Here is a 12,112-nt window from a genome sequence, read left to right on the forward strand (position 1 = left end):
ACTTGCCCCCGGAAGGCGCAGGCGAGACAGCAGGGGCGCCCAGCTCAGCCCAGGGCGCCAGCACTGGGCAGAGTGAACCACGTGACGGCCGAGTCAGCGGCCGAGGCTCCTAACGTGGTTATTGGTACGTTCATGGTCAACTCCCATCTAACTACAGTGCTTTTCGATACTGGTGCTACTCATTCTTTCATCACCAAGTCATATGTTGAGGAGCATAGTTTCTTTACCACTGCATTAAGGAAGTGTCTGCTAGTCTCTTCACCGGGAGGGGAGTTGAGATCCCATATTGGTTGCCCCCGAGTCAGTGTAGCCATAAGGGGGCAACGTTCAGTGCTGATTTGAGGGTGCTAGACACCAAGGGTATCGAAGTGATTCTGGGGATGGATACTCTTGCCAAGTGGGGAGTCAGAATTGATTGTGCTCATCGGGCAGTTCACCTGACAGCATCTGATGGCCAAGAAGTGATAGTCAGTGCTTCAGAGCCTTCTGGATTTCTTCATCAGATGGAGGCTAGGCCCACGGATGGTATTCGCGTGGTGTCTGAATTCCCGGATGTCTTTCCGGATGATCTGCCAGGTATGCCGCCTGAACGCGCCATTGAGTTTTGTATTGATCTCTTGCCTGACACAGCTCCTATTGCAAAGCGGCCCTACCGTATGGCACCTATAGAGCATGAAGAAGTCAAGAAGACTATTGATGAGTTGCTAGCCAAGAGCTACATCCGTCGCAGCTTCTCTCCTTGGGCTTTTCCATTGTTGCTGGTAGATAAGAAGGATGGCTCGAAGAGAATGTGTGTTGATTATCGGGAGCTAAATGCAGTCACTATCAAGAACAAGCACCCACTGCCCCATATTGAGGATCTCTTCGATCTGCTTCGAGGTGCTCGTATATTCTCGAAGATTGATCTTCGTTCTTGTTATTTTCAGCTGAGGATCCGTCCTGGGGATATTCCGAAGACGGCATTCACCTGCAAGTACGGGCTATATGAGTATACGGTCATGTCCTTCGGCTTGACTAATGCCCCGGCTTTCTTCATGCATCTGATGAACATGGTCTTCATGGATTATCTGGATGTCTTTGTGGTGATTTTCATTGATGATATTCTGATCTTCTCCAAGACAGAAGAAGAGCATGAGGAGCATCTGAGACTCGTATTGTAGAGATTGAGAGAGCATCAGTTGTATGCCAAGTTCAGCAAGTGCGAGTTCTGGATTGACGAGGTCCCATTCCTCGGTCATGTTATCTCTCAGGGGGGCATTGCGGTTGATCCGAGCAAGGTGAAGGATGTGCTAGAGTGGGAGACACCGCAGACAGTAAAGGAAGTTAGGTCATTCTTGGGCTTAGCTGGATATTATCGGAGGTTCATTGAGAATTTCTCCAAGATCGCGAAGCCTTTGACTTCTTTGCTGGAGAAAAATGTGGCTTTCGTGTGGACTGATGAGCGTCAGAGGGCCTTCGATGAGCTGAAGAAAAGGTTGACTACGGCGCCAGTCCTGACTCTGCCAGACCAGACGAAGAGGTTCACGGTGTATTGTGATGCTTCGAAGGATGGTCTTGGGTGTGTTCTGATGCAGGAGGGCAGAGTGATTGCTTATGCTTCACGGCAGTTACGTCGGCATGAGCTGAATTATCCCACCCATGATCTTGAGTTAGCCGCAGTTGTGCATGCTCTGAAGATTTGGAGGCATTACTTGTATGGACAGCGTTGTGATATCTACACGGATCACAAGAGCCTCAAGTACATTTTCACGCAGAATGAGCTAAACATGCGGCAGAGAAGATGGCTAGAGTTGGTCAAGGATTATGACCTGGAGATTCACTACCATCCGGGCAAGGCCAATGTTGTAGCAGATGCTCTGAGCAGAAGAAGTTATGTCAACATGGCCGTGGCTTTCCAGATGCCTCCAGAGTTATGCGAGGAGTTCGAGCAGTTGAGTCTGGGCTTCTTGCATCATGCCTCCAGTGCAGCATTTGAGGCAGTACCGACTCTAGAGGCAGAGATCAGGCAGCATCAGAAAGATGATGAGAAGTTGCAGGAGATCCGTGAGTTACTCAAGAAGGGCAAGGCTCCTCATTTCAGAGAGGATGATCAGGGTACTTTGTGGTACAAGAACTGGATCTGTGTTCCAGATGTGAAGGATCTCCGGAAGTTGATTCTGAGTGAGGCCCATGATACAGCTTATTCTATTCATCCAGGCAGCACGAAGATGTATTATGATCTGAAGGAACGTTTCTGGTGGTATGGGATGAAGCGTTCAGTGGCAGAGTACGTGGCCATCTGTGACACCTATCAGCGTGTCAAGGCTGAGCATCAGAGGCCAGCAGGTCTGTTACAGCCTTTGAAGATTCCAGAGTGGAAATGGGAGGAAATCACTATGGACTTCATTGTTGGATTGCCGCGTACTCAGAAAGGGTACAACTCCATTTGGGTAGTAGTGGATCGATTGACGAAGGTTGCTCACTTCATTCCAGTGAACACTACTTACTCCGGTGCTAGACTTGCAGAGTTGTACATTTCTCGTATTGTCTGCTTGCATGGTGTGCCCAAGAAGATCATATCTGACAGAGGGTCTCAGTTTACTTCTCGGTTCTGGGAGCAGCTCCATGATTCGTTGGATACGAAGCTGCGTTTCAGTACGGCTTATCACCCTCAGACAGATGGGCAGACAGAGAGAACCAACCAAGTGTTGGAGGATATGCTGAGAGCTTGTGCTATATAGTACGGCACTAGTTGGGATAAGTGCATGTCATATGCCGAGTTCTCATATAACAACAGCTATCAGGCCAGTCTGAAGAAGTCCCCCTTCGAGGCATTGTATGGCAGAAAGTGCAGGACTCCTCTCTATTGGGATCAGATTGGTGAGAAGCAGCTCTTTGGCCCTGAGATCATAGATGATGCAGAGCAGATGGTTCAGGCTGTGCGGGAAAATCTGAGGATTGCACAGAGCAGACAGAAGAGCTATGCAGATGGCAAACGGAGAGACCTGACTTTCAGTGTCGGTGATTATGTGTATCTGAAGGTGTCTCCGATGAGAGGAATCCGCAGACTTAATGTCAAGGGGAAGTTAGCACCTCGGTATGTGTAACACCCGGTTTATAAAAGAACATAAACCGAGCAATCATATACGTGCCAGGATCAAGTCACACGTATATACAACAGAATGAACAGTATATCACAGCACATATCACGAATAAGACATAATAAATCGAAATACGAATGTTATTTATTACATTAATGACATAAATGTCTGATACAACGGAAGCGAAGTACAAGTACGATAAAAACTCTCCGAAGCTGAGCAGGGCGCCACAGGGACGTCGACTGGGAGACGAACACCTAGAAGTCCTCGTAGTCCTGGAAGTGCTGAGCGAACTCCCTCGTGTCGGCAGGAACTGAGCAGCAGTAGCGTAGCCAGGAGGAAAAAGTAGAGAAGAGGCAAGAGTGAGTACACAACTTGTACTCAACAAGTATAACACAAACTATGAGGCTCTAAGGTTGGCTGACTCAACTGCATTAGCTTTTAAGTGTTGGCAAGATTTTATTAAAGCTAATTACTACAAGTTGATGAATTACCATTATCCCAGTTACATAGTAATTAGTCAAATTTAATCATGATACTACTGAGAACAAAACCAAAACCAAGCCACCAAGGTAACCCCGAGAGGCACCTCCCTCGTCGGAAGGAGACAACCCCACTAATCAAAAGGAGGATCTGGGCCGCTCATAACCGTGAGCACGGCTAGTATACCAGTTTTACACTCTGCAGAGGTTGCACATCTTTACCCACAAGTCGTGAGCTATGCCAGAGGTTCATCACACTTCCTTAGGTGAGATGACTAGCGACTCACTACGAGGCCGTTACAAAGAATCTCGTTGGTAAGGCGTAACCGCGAGAGTTAGGTCAGCGACGATGGGGCCCACTTCCGGGGGTACAAGCACAGGAGCGCAATCCAAGCACAGACCAAGCCGGAGGAGCAGGGACCATTGAAGCTTACTACTCTTGCCCCGCAGGTAAGTTACTAAGCACTAAGCACTGTGCTGGCCCCCTAAACTATGTTTCTTCAAAAACCATCTTTTAACGAGACGTGAGCCACTCATCCACACAGAGGGCCACTCTTAGAATTAAGTTCAAGTAAACCATTAATCAATTTAATTAAAAAGGACCAGATTGTGTTATAGCGCAGCAACCTAGCACAGCTAACCAAAATGCAACCCAAAGGTATATATAAAGGATATAAAGTGGCTAGGAAATCCTTATAGGCATACAGTATTAAAAAGCAGTATGAAATTGTATTTAAAGGTGATAGGTTGTTCATGTCACACTTGCCTTCCTCGTACTGCTCTGGCTGCTACTCAAAGTGCTCGAAAGACGGCTGCTCCGGGTACTGGTACCGGGGCTCCTCAGATGGATCAACGTCTACTCACGAACACATGGCCAAAATAATGCACAATAATAAGCATACAAGCAAACACTAACAAAAACTAAGAAACAATACATCAATACATAAAAACAGCACACTAAACTGATCTAAAACTATTCTACGCGTTACAGCGATCGCGTGGATATAAAGAACGCCTAAAACGGAGCTAAAACGCATAATCTAGGCTAAAAACAAGTTCTAGGGGCTTATTTGTAAGAAAACTGAAGTTCCAGGGGGTTTTCTGCTAAAACCGAGGGCCTGGACATAAATAAACTAAAGCTTCAGGGTCTAACTCGCAAAAAGACAGGGGCTGGACGGCGGGTTCAAATTCTAGGAAGGTCAGGGGGGTCCTTGCAAAGTTTCGGGCATATCTGCAATTACTTTTGAACTACAAAGGAGTGCGGGTTGAAATCTAATAAACCGAGGGTCTCTTTTGTAAGATTCCAGGCACTGACCGTTATTTGGGTTAGTTGACTTCGGGTTGATCAGATCTGAGCCGCAGATCTAAGATCGGATGGCTCTGGGCTGGGGTCGCCGGGGGGGCGGCGGCGCTGAGCCGCCGGAGCAGAGCTCCGCGGCGGCGAGCTCGCCGGGGAAAGCAAAACCGGCGCTCCCGGGGTCCGCTCGGGGTTCGGTTTGGCCGTGGAGCACCGCCGTGGCGTGCGTAATGCACTGGAGGCCACAGGGAGGCGGCTCGGGGCTGGGAATGGGCTCCTCGATGGCGAAGGCGACTCGGGCGGCGCGTCTTGCCGGAACGCATGGCTGGGGTCCCTGGGATGCGTCGCAAGCGAGGCAATCTAGCGCAAAAGGAAAGGGCCAGGCTTGGAGTTCTCACCGAAGCTTGAAACGGCAAGGGCGCGACGTAGGACGAGTCGGTGGCGAGATCAGGCGGAGACGCTGGACGGAGGTCGCGGTCCGGGCGGTGCTGGGCTACTCCGGGCTCTTGGGCCGCACGGATCGACGAGTGGTGGCGCTGCGAAGCCGAGCGAGGGGTTAGGAAGGGCCGAGGACCACTGGTGACGAGAAATTGCACCGGCGGAACAGCTTACCGGCGGTGGTGGTCGAGCCAAAATCCGGCGCAGGTGCGGCTCGAACCGGGGCAAGCGAGCTCAGGCTTGGTCTTGGGTGCCGGGCGGAGCTCCAGCGGTGGTTGGCCGAGGCTGGGAGGCCGTGGCGTGGCTGGTTCGCGGCGGCGCCGGGGTTTAACGCGGCGCAGCGGGTGGTGGCGGCGTGCTAGGGTTAGGGATGGCGGCACGTGGATGGATGGGGTGCGGGAGAGGGCCAGGGCGCGTTTAAGAAGGGATGGCCGGGGATCTCGGCGTGCGCGCCCGCGGGGAAGGTCGCGGGAATCTCGGGCGGACGTTGCGGCTGGCCGTTTGCACGAGGGCGACGCGGAGGGGACGAAGCTGGCAGGCGGGCCCGGGGCGCAGTGAGAGAGAGAGCGACGCGGGCTGCGGCGCGAAGCAGGCCGCGGTGGAGCGGGGGCGCGGTGGAGCGGGCCGCTCGGTGCGGACCGAGCGCGAACCGGGCCGAAGGAGCGGGCCGTGGCTGAGCGACGCGCTGGTGCTGGGTTGGGCCACGGGGGAAAAACTGGGTCGCGGGCTGAGAGCTGGACCGCGCGGGCCGTGCGGGGGAACTGGCTGGGCCAGCGTGCTGGGCCCATGCGGGAGAAGGAAAGGGCTGACTGAGGTGGGTTTGGGTCCGGGTTAGGTTTTCTATTTTCCTTTCTCTTTTCTATTTCTACTTCAAACAAAGTTTGAATTCAAATCAAAATTTGAATTCAAACCACACTCAAAATAATTAAAACTATGCACCAGCATGAATGCAACACCAAAATTTAAACCTATGATAAAATTTTAATTACTTAAGGAACAAAATTGAATTAAATGCCAGTCTAGCACAATAAACCTTAGAAAAATTAAATAAAGCCAATTAAATCTATTGATAAATGCTGAAATTTAAATTAGGGTGTTACAGACCCTACCCCCTTAAAGAAATCTCGTCCCCGAGATTTAGCTGGGCTGGCTAGCAAAGAGATCTGGATATATCTTCATCAGCTCATCTTCTCGCTCCCATGTAGCCTCAGCTTCACTGTGATGACTCTACTGAACTCTGCACATCTTGATGCGCTTGTTCCGAGTTACCCTCTCTGATGTCTCCAGAATCTTCACCGGATGCTCAGTATAAGTCAGATCTTCCTGCACATCGACTCCATCCAGGGGTGCCTGCTCCTCGGGTACTCGCAGACACCTCTTCAGCTGAGATATATGGAAGACATCATGAACTCCTGAGAGGCTGAGAGGTAACTCCAGGCGATAAGCAACTTCGCCTTTCCGCTCTAGCACCTTGAATGGCCCCACATAACGAGGTGCTAACTTCCCTTTGACATTAAATCTGCGGATTCCTCTCATCGGAGACACCTTCAGGTACACATAATCACCAACACTGAAAGCCAGGTCTCTCCGTTTGCCATCTGCATAGCTCTTCTGTCTGCTCTGTGCAATCCTCAGATTTTCTCGCACAGCCTGAACCATCTGCTCTGCATCATCTATGATCTCAGGGCCAAAGAGCTGCTTCTCACCAATCTGATCCCAATAGAGAGGAGTCCTGCACTTTCTGCCATACAATGCCTCAAAGGGGGACTTCTTCAGACTGGCCTGATAGCTGTTGTTATATGAGAACTCAGCATAAGACAGGCACTTATCCCAACTAGTACCGTACTGAATGGCACAAGCTCTCAGCATATCCTCCAACACTTGGTTGGTTCTCTCTGTCTGCCCATCTGTCTGAGGGTGATAAGCCGTACTGAAACGCAGCTTCATATCCAAAGAATCATGAAGCTGCTCCCAGAACCGAGAAGTGAACTGAGACCCTCTGTCAGATATAATCTTCTTGGGCACACCATGTAAGCAGACAATCCGAGAGATGTACAACTCTGCGAGTCTAGCACCAGAGTAAGTAGTGTTCACTGGAATGAAGTGAGCAACCTTCGTCAATCGATCCACTACTACCCATATAGAGTTGTACCCTTTCTGAGTACGAGGCAACCCAACAATGAAGTCCATAGTGATTTCCTCCCATTTCCACTCTGGAATCTTCAAAGGCTGTAGCAGACCTGCTGGCCTTTGATGCTCAGCCTTGACACGCTGACAGGTGTCACAAATAGCCACGTACTCTGCCACTGAACGCTTCATCCCATACCTCCAGAAACGTTCCTTCAGATCATAATACATCTTCGTGCTGCCCGGATGAATGGAGTATGCTGTATCATGGGCCTCACTCAGAATCAACTTCCGGAGATCCTTCACATCTGGCACACAGATCCGGTTCTTGTACCACAAGGTACCCTGATCATCCTCTCCGAAATGAGGAGCCTTCCCCTTCTTGAGCAACTCACGGATCTCCTGCAGCTTCTCATCATCTTTCTGATGCTGCCTGATCTCTACCTCTAGAGTCGGTACTGCCTCAAACGCTGCACTCGAAGTATGATGCAAGAAGCCCAGGCTCAACTACTCGAACTCCTCGCATAACTCTGCAGGCATCTAGAAAGCCACGGCCATGTTGACATAACTTCTTCTGCTCAGAGCATCGGCTACAACATTGGCCTTGCCCAGATGATAGTGAATCTCCAGGTCATAGTCCTTGACTAACTCTAGCCAACTTCTCTGCCGCATGTTCAGCTCATTCTGTGTGAAAATATACTTGAGGCTCTTGTGATCAGTGTAGATATCACACCGCTGCCCATACAAGTAATGCCTCCAAATCTTCAGAGCATGCACAACTGCGGCTAACTCAAGATCATGGGTGGGATAATTCAGCTCATGCCGACGTAACTGCCGTGAAGCATAAGCAATCACTCTGCCCTCCTGCATCAGAACACACCCAAGACCATCCTTCGAAGCATCACAATACACCGTGAACCTCTTCGTCTGGTCTGGCAGAGTCAGGACTAGCGCCGTAGTCAACCTCTTCTTCAGCTCATCAAAGGCCTTCTGACGCTCATCAGTCCATATGAATGCCACATTTTTCTCCAGCAAAGAAGTCAAAGGCTTCGCGATCTTGGAGAAATTCTCAATGAACCTCCGATAATATCCAGCTAAGCCCAAGAAAGACCTGACTTCCTTTACTGTCTGCGGTGTCTCCCACTCTAGCACATCCTTCACCTTGCTCGGATCAACAGCAATGCCTCCCTGAGAGATAACATGACCGAGGAATGGAACCTCGTCAATCCAGAACTCGCACTTGCTGAACTTGGCATACAACTGATGCTCTCTCAATCTCTGCAATACGAGTCTCAGATGCTCCTCATGCTCTTCTTCTGTCTTGGAAAAGATCAGAATATCATCAATGAAAATCACCACAAAGACATCCAGATAATCCATGAAGACCATGTTCATCAGATGCATGAAGAAAGCCGGGGCATTAGTCAAGCCGAAGGACATGACCGTATACTCATATAGCCCGTACTTGCAGGTGAATGCCGTCTTCGGAATATCCCCAGGACGGATCCTCAGCTGAAAATATCCCGAACGAAGATCAATCTTCGAGAATATACGAGCACCTCGAAGCAAATCAAAGAGATCCTCAATACGGGGCAGTGGATGCTTGTTCTTGATAGTAACTGCATTCAGCTCCTGATAATCGACACACATTCTCTTCGAGCCATCCTTCTTATCTACCAGCAACAACGGAAAAGCCCAAGGAGAGAAGCTGCGACGGATATAGCCCTTGGCTAGCAACTCATCAATAGTCTTCTTGACTTCCTCATGCTCTATAGGTGCCATACGGTAGGGCCGCTTTGCAATAGGAGCTGTGCCAGGCAAGAGATCAATACAAAACTCAATGGCGCGTTCAGGCGGCATACCTGGCAGATCATCCGGAAAGACATCCGGGAATTCAGACACCACGCGAATACCGTCCGTGGGTCTAGCCTCCATCTGATGAAGAAATCCAGAAGGCTCTACTGCACTGATAACAACCTCTTGGCCACTGGAAGCTGATAGCAAGACTGTCCTCTGAGCACAATCTATACGGACTCCCCACTTGGCCAGAGTCTCCATTCCCAGAATGATATCAATGCCCTTGGTGTCTAGCACCATCAGATCCGTACAGAACTCTACTCCCCTCAAGGAAACACTGACTCTCGGGCAGTAAGTGTGAGACCTCAACTGTCCTCCCGGTGAAGATACTAACAGGCACCTCTTTAATGTGCTAGTATGAATACCATGATGCTCGACAAAAGACTGAGTAATGAAGGAATGCGTAGCACCAGTATCGAAAAGCACTGTAGCTGGATATGAATTAACCATGAACGTACCAATAACCACGTTGGGAGCCTCGGCCGCTGACTCGGCCGTCACGTGGTTCACTCTGCCCTGTGTTGGTGCCCTGGGCTGAGCTGGGCGCCCCTGCTGTCCCGCCTGCGCCTTCCGGGGGCAAGCGTTGGCGTAGTGCCCCGGCTGGCCGCAGTGAAAGCAGGTGCGAGGGGGTCCCTGAGCCTGCTGTCCGGTAGGAGCTGCAGGACGTGGACCCTGCGGTGCCGGTGGAGCAGCACGAGCCGGAGGTGCCGGTAACCTCTGGCCCTGCCCCGCCTGCAGCTGCTGTCGAGGCGGGTACTGCTGTGGTGGCCTCTGCTGGTACTGCTGAGGAGGCCGGTACTGAGGCTGCTGGTACTGCTGAGGCTGCTGGAGGCGAGGTTGAGTGTTGCTGCGGGAAGCAACGGGGACAATCTTCCTCTTCTTGTCCTCCATCTCCAGATGCTTGCGCTCAGTGTTGAGCGCGCTGTCAACCAGATGGTTGAAGTCGTCGAAGCGGAGGTTGAGCAGCGCGTACTGGAGGTAGTCCTCAAGACCCTCCATGAAGTGCTCCTGCTTCTTGCGGTCATCCGCAACATCGGCAGGGGCATAGCGAGCAAGCTGCAGAAAGCGATCACGATACTCCGTGACCGACATAGTCCCCTGAAGTGACAAAGACAGATAGATATCGAAAGATTAACTCAAGATTCATAAGGATAGAACAAGGGGCATTAGCTCAAAAGAAACCGCTGAATGATTATATCTGAGATTACCTGCTTCAGTGCAAGGAACTCCTTCTGCTTCATCTTCATAACGCCCGCGGGGACGTTGTGGCTGCGGAACTGCTCTCGGAACTGGAGCCAAGTGAGAGCCTCGCGGTCCTGAACTGGGTGGGACTCCCACCAGTCCAAAGCTGCCCCTCGCAGCTGTCCTACTGCGTACAAGACGCGCTCACGATCATCGCACTGGGCGATGTCCAGCTGGCGCTCTACTGCACGGAGCCAGTCGTCAGCCTAAAGGGGGTCGGACGTGTGAGAAAACATCGGCGGGTGACCCCTCAGGAACTCAGCACGCCTGTCGCGAGGCTGCGGCGGTGGAGGAGGCGGAGGCTGAGTGTGAGCCTGCTGAAGTGCCTGAACAGTGTTGTTCAGGGTGGCCATCATCTGCATCTGGAGCTGAAAGTACTGCTCCGGAGTCAAAGGCGGCGGCATCGGGATCCCGGTCCCCTGGGTGTTCTGACCCTGGTTGTTCTGCCCCTGCTGGTCAGAACCATGCCTGGTGTTCACCATCTGATTTTGGAAAAAGATTTCATGAGTAAGGATATTGCAGGAATAAATTCAGATGGATATGATAACTCTTTGCGGAAAAAGACTCAGCCATGATAAAGTAGACAGGATAGAGTGGACTGTTTTACCCCCAACGATCTAACTCATTTTTTTATTAATTGGTTAACTTTAACATTAGAGTGATTTTCTTTAAACAAATTTAAACTACTAAGCTATGCAATCATTCAAAAATCCAAATCAAACATGTAGCATAATAACAAGCAGACAATTTTCACAATTTAGCCGAGTTTAACATACGACTCGACTATCACAACGCGTCGCAGAACGTGCTATCGAATTATTAAAAAAGGGTCACCTAGCTAATACTCATGGTGGTCAGATGACTGATTCAGGCCAAAATCTACGAAAACTATTCTTCAGAGAGAGAAATCAAGGCAAGACAGGTAAAAGTCATAGAATTCAAGGGGTATAATAGCAAAATAGTTTCAGCAAGCAAGGATTGGAGAGAAGAAGTTCTAAAACTCGACCAGTTCTATCTAGGCTTCGTCCTACAGTCGATATGGCTCTGATACCACTCTGTAACACCCGGTTTATAAAAGAACATAAACCGAGCAATCATATACGTGCCAGGATCAAGTCACACGTATATACAACAGAATGAACAGTATATCACAGCACATATCACGAATAAGACATAATAAATCGAAATACAAATGTTATTTATTACATTAATGACATAAATGTCTGATACAGTGGAAGCGAAGTACAAGTACGATAAAAACTCTCCGAAGCTGAGCAGGGCGCCACAGGGACGTCGACTGGGAGACGAACACCTAGAAGTGAACTCCCTCGTGTCGGCAGGAACTGAGCAGCAGTAGCATAGCCAGGAGGAAAAAGTAGAGAAGAGGCAAGAGTGAGTACACAACTTGTACTCAACAAGTATAACACAAACTATGAGGCTCTAAGGTTGGCTGACTCAACTGCATTAGCTTTTAAGTGTTGGCAAGATTTTATTAAAGCTAATTACTACAAGTTGATGAATTACCATTAACCCAGTTACATAGTAATTAGTCAAATTTAATCATGATACTACTGAGAACCAAACCAAAA

This window comes from Panicum virgatum, chromosome 8K (assembly GCF_016808335.1).
Source record: "Panicum virgatum strain AP13 chromosome 8K, P.virgatum_v5, whole genome shotgun sequence".
Lineage (NCBI taxonomy): Eukaryota > Viridiplantae > Streptophyta > Magnoliopsida > Poales > Poaceae > Panicum > Panicum virgatum.